General features: G+C 31.1%; 1 non-coding gene across 1 annotated transcript; it reads left to right on the top strand.

Annotated features, from left to right (window-relative positions):
* The first annotated feature begins 3,991 nt into the window (after window positions 1–3,991).
* Window positions 3,992–4,064, top strand: TRNAV-UAC (transfer RNA valine (anticodon UAC)). The gene has a single exon. It is a non-coding gene; the product is annotated as a tRNA-Val (tRNA).
* The last annotated feature ends 1,936 nt before the right edge of the window (window positions 4,065–6,000 follow it).

Here is a 6,000-nt window from a genome sequence, read left to right as displayed (position 1 = left end):
AATTTTATCTTTCTTTTTTCTTTTTTCTTTTTTCTTTTTACTCCGGCATGTGTTTTATAACATTATATCATAATATAGAATAAATTTGTATTTATAAATTAGTATATCATAATGTTGTGGTGTAGTTAGTTTATCATGTTAGTCTAACATATTAAAGTTTTCTAGTTCGAGCAATACCATAGGATTATTAACTTGACATTTTAAACTAGTTATGCCTAATAAAAATCATTTTAACTTGACATGTATATTTATATAACCTTGTTTGGTATGTTAAGAAATAGGTCAACCTTTCAAAGTGAAGGGAACAAAGAAATGTGAGTGAGATAATCCTATACAATTAGTTTGTATAAAACTGAATCACGAAATATTTAATCTCTATTTATAAATTCATTAATTGCGAAGATTAATATTTCACAGATGATCATATGCGACTTGATTTTAATTCTTAGTGAGTTACGAACTCTTGTCTATGAAGGTTATTCTTTTATTTGTATGGATGAGAATGACTTTCGTAACCTAATCATTATGCCTTCCATTCTCAGTACTTGACCAAATGGGAGATGGGAACATAATTTCATGAGATGACTTTCACCCATTCTCATATATGTAAGTAGATGAGTAGTTTCCTTTAGTGTTGATTTTGAGATTTGAACAATGAGGCCCACCCCTCTTACTGGCTCGAGAGGGACTTAGTTTATGATTGAATCATTAACAAATGGTTCATTAGAGAATCAGTGATACTTAAAGGTGAAAGATATAATTAAGGGGTATAACGAACTTTTGACCCAGCTGTAATTACGAAAAAATTGTGAATGATTGACTTTTTTGTAATGATTATATCAATTGACACAACTTGTTCTACCATCCATAAAAGTGCAACTCTAAATATATAGTTAACGAATGAAAATTGATTAATTAAGACTTTAATTTAGTTAAAAGAAAAATTTGAAGGATACAAATTAAAATTTAATCTAAGAAAATAGAACTCATTTGAAGGGTTGGAATAAATATTTAATATGTTAAATAAATACAAATAGAGAAAAATATATTTAATTTAAAGTGTTTATTTAATATATTAAATATAAAAAGAAAAAAAAAATTTAAAAAAAAAAAAAAAAAACTTAATCTGAACCGTTCACATTAATATTTAATACATCAACTATATAAAACATAAAAGCTAAAAAGTAGGTTTATTGTATCACACTTCCATCTTGGCTGAGAATCCCCCGGTTATCCCCCGACTATAACTCCGCATCATTTTTTGGTATAAACGATGCACAAGTCACCTTTTGATCTTCGGGATAGTTCATTTATAACGACTCGAAATTTTCTACTTAATTTAAGGTCGCGACTGTATACATATCATAAATATTGAATGCGGAAATACTACATTTAAACTTTCATGAATCATAACCTTCAGCTTAAAACACAGCCATGGACTTACGTGTTTCGAAAACAACTTTAAAAACAAAACAACAAAAGGCTAAATAAAATAAATGAACGTTTAAATTAAAAATATCCTATCCTAGTCCAAGTCTAAGAAAATAAATACGACTACTCTATGCATGTGTCATAGTTTCGAGTTGCGATGCCGTCGTCAGCCGTACAGGAATGCCTTGCCTTAATCTGAAATAAAGGTAGCACGTGGCTTGAGTATTTTAAGAAATACTCAGTAAGTGACCCCACTATTGGGGGTGAAATGCAAGAACATGCAAATGCAATGGCGGGACCTATCATTTAAATCCATTTTCCTACGGTACTGTCCTAACGGGTAATTTGGATGTGTATCATATACTCTACACATAGCCCATACGTGCGAGTATGGACTCACCAGTCAGTTCGCACACCACTGGGTCACCTTCCTTGTTAGGCGAGCATACTTCGGGAGCTCCTTAGGCCAGACACCCGTTAGAACTAGTAAACGTCACGACAACATTAGGTTAACCATAATGATCGTACCCCTGCCTGACCGTCGCAGCATTATGATAAACATAATGATCGTTTTCCTGCTTAGTCATCGCAGCATTATGATAACAATAATGATCGTATTCCTGCCTCGTAACGTATTCGTCCGTACTATTTTGAAGGGTAAGGGGTATTCCCCAATGCATGAACACACAATAATGCATGAAGTCCCAACATTTTTTCATTTTCATTATCATTTAATACAACCCCGTTCCGTACATCCCATATTATTTTTCATATCACTTATCATATCTTTCATGCATACGCTGGGGTTGTATTTCATGCTAGTTCGTCGTTTGGCATGCCAATCATATCATATCATTCAAATTACATAAGTGTGTCACAATCATAACATTTCGTGCTTCCAAGCATAATAATTTTCATCATATACGTATCATGCCATAACATATCGCATCACAATATTCATATTATAAACATGTCAATTTTATCACATATCTTACCATAACATATTGTCTTTATATCATATCACAATATATATACATCCATCATTCACATGTCGTATCATAATCATATCATATCGTAAACACTTTGTGGTCATATCGTCCCCTAACTTATCATAGCCTTAACATTCTTATACATATCACAGTCATGTCGTTACATGAACGTACCCTCACGTTATCGTTCTATCAATCTATCATAATCCTATCTTTTTCTACCCATAACCTAACTATATTCTTTTATCAACCTCTCATATCCGTAGTACTTCTAGATGTAACCTAACCTTCACGTTTCATGAACAAATCTTACTTCTATCGATTCACAAATAATTCACACATATTAGTATATATGACATGTGCAGAACCACGAGCATGTGTCAATATCAAATATAACCATATCAATAGTAAGGTCAGTTACCTGGTTAACTTAAGTTGTTGTCACGAATATATCCTTAATGAAGGTTCGATTCTATCCCTTGAAATCCAAGTCAACCTATTTGAGCCCATGACATCAGTTTCAAGTTTGAACCCCCTCAAATTACTTCTCTAATTTAAATTGGTCCATATACTTTTATTAAAAATCTTATTTTCTATGATTTTGTATAAAAAAATTGACAGAGTTATTTCAAGTTATTTTGTGTCTGTATTTACTTTTCTTTCTATATTTAGTTTAAGTTTTTTAATACTGGAATCTTTCTTCTTTTTTTTATTTATTTGTATTTACTCTCTAGACTTTTAATTTTGTTCACATGTATTCCAAATTTGTAGTGGATCACTATTTTCAAATCTTTCGTGTTTTCTTTTGTTTGACATAATTTACTAGAATTGTATAAATGATTAATATTTAGCTTCTAAGTCAAACCTAAACCATTGTAATGACCATATCTATCTTCACGTAAATCTCTCTGTTTGCCAACGGTGACTTTCTAACTCAAAGCTAAACCATTTTGGGTACACTGCAAAGCCTATGATATCTTTGTTCACTCGAAATGGAGTAGACTAGTCAAACCGTGGTAGGACGAAGGTGGCTCTTCAAAAAAGACATGACCACAGGTTACATTGGATCACCACCATATGATACCCTTGATTATCTTTTTAAAAAAGTTCAAAAGTATTCTTATGTATATGAATGAATTTGGTAACACCATTTTAAAAATACTCAAGAATAAGATTGAAAATAAATTGTCTATTTGAATATTGAATTGTATTATATTCATATTGGGAAATGTTCATAAATGAGAGAGTTCTAGACAAAATTGAAGAGAAAAGTGATTTAAGAATATTTTTGAAGTTTTTTTTTTCTTTTTAAAATTATGAGTATTAACGAAACGTTTGAAAGTTGAATTGTATTTTCAAACAAGATATTAACGGTTTCATCTCACTAACAATAAACTTATTTATTTATTTTTTTTATTTATTTGAAAAGTAAAAGATATATTTCAAATTTTTTTTTTTTTTTTTTTGAAAGAATATTGATGAAACCATTCGAGGTTCTAAGGATATTTTGTTTAAACATTAAAATTTATAATTATTAACTATTTTTGGATCATGGACATCATGGACAACTTGTTGTTGTGGTGTAGTGGTTATCACGTTAGTCTTACACACTAAAGGTCCCTAGTTCAATCTTGGGCAACAACATGCTTCTTTGCTTGGAATGTTGGAATCTTGGGCAACAACAAAATCTTTTTTTGGTTAGTTTTGAAGGAAGGAATCACGGTTAGTTTTTGCACCTCATTAGTAACTTGGGAAAACTACTCTTCGTTTAAAATGGTTCGCTATACCAAATTCTATGACATTGATGCCGATGGGAAACATTTTTGTTCATCCAAGACTCATACTCTGAGAAATTTGTGTAACGCTCACTATATAGAACTTTAAGTTCAATTAAGAGTTTGTCCGGTTACTCCCTTTAGAATTTATTTAGACCATTACAAACTAGTTTAAGAACCTTCTCGAAGATCTAGTTCATTAAATTATACAAGTTGTGGGTATTAATGAGTTAAAAGACCTCACAGTCACTCATAACTACCACATTGAAACTTAAAAGAAAATCTTTGAAACATTATCTTTCTTCAACTCGTATACTTAAGAGAACTTTCTTCAACTCCTATCTCTTGACTTTTGTTACCTTAATTTGTTCCTTATATTTAATAAATAAATGCACGAGGCTTCATGCATTTCCCGTGACATAGTCTTAATATTTGCATCCAAAGCTTCATGTGTTCAGTGCAATACAATTTACATACCTATGTCCAAGGATTCACGGGTTCCTTGTGACATAGTTTAAGTACCTACACCTAGGTGTTCATACGTTTCCTACGACGTAGTCATTGTCGTAAGACCATATTGCACTACTCATCGGGAGGTCTTTAAAATATCTCGGGTTCTCGTTCAAGAGTTTTTTTGTTAAGTCTTGAAATACAACTAAGGAAAAATTCTTAACAAGTACACCCTAATCCATATGAGTCATAAATATTTTTCTACATGCATAAATCTTTCCTATGTATCTTGTCACTTGGTACTCATAAAAACCTTGATTTCTTATCAAGTGTCTTGAGGGGTAGTTACATACTTTCTCTCTTAGCTCATATCCCTAAGTTGTTATAATCTCCTTAAAATCTTTCATACTTACCCTTATATTGTAAACGAGTCTCATAAATTTTCGTAGTATTTTGAGTATTTAAGATCTTGAAAACATCTTAGAATTCTTATAGGGATATTTTGGTTATTTACCACTGCAAATCTTGGTTTAAATCCTCAACATATTTTAATGGCCATGTAACATAAGTCTCATTCAATTAAATGTCATTTAGGGGTCACTTTACTCCTAAGCCAGCTATATATAATTATAGGGGAATTTTAGTCATTTTACACGTACCCTTGGTTTAGCCTTTTATCATAATCTAATTATTATCAAATTTCATACATAACCTTATCATATCATATTGAGTCTTCTCCTAAAATTTCATGAAAAATAGAATCCATTTAGTATGATTGTGGTTTAGGCGCATTGAAATCAACATTCATGTGGACATTAATGTTGGAGAACTTAAATACTTACCTCAATTTCAATTTTCTCACTTTTTTCTAGATTACTTGCTTTCTTCGGACAACAAGATCAATAGTTTAATCAGTTTCCTTCATTACATTGTCCTCCAAGTCAATTTTTTTTAAGCCTAGCTAAAGGTCCAATGATGCACTTTTTTGTCCATACGTCTTCAAGGTCTCATTTTAACATTTTTTCATTCGTTATATGAAAAGGCAACACAACCAAATCACTCTTAAATCATTGTGACTCTTCCCAAATCACTCTTAAATCATTCCTAAATTTAAGATATCTTAAAAATCTCAAACTCCAATCCATGTTTATAAATATTTATAAAACTTTGACCATGATCATAATATCTCATCCACAATGTGGCTCCATTGTAACTTTAAAAATTTTCAATTAATGTTAGGCAGGGTGGTTTTCTACATCTCACAACTTCCTGAGCTTAGCTCACATTAAAGTCATTTATGTCATTCATAAATGAGTTTAGGTATACAATGTTTCAACTTTTACTGTTTTAGCTTT

This window comes from Cucurbita pepo, chromosome 9, assembly GCF_057944985.1.
Source record: "Cucurbita pepo subsp. pepo isolate OVF chromosome 9, ASM5794498v1, whole genome shotgun sequence".
NCBI lineage: Eukaryota > Viridiplantae > Streptophyta > Magnoliopsida > Cucurbitales > Cucurbitaceae > Cucurbita > Cucurbita pepo.
This window is presented reverse-complemented; position numbering and strand designations above follow the sequence as displayed.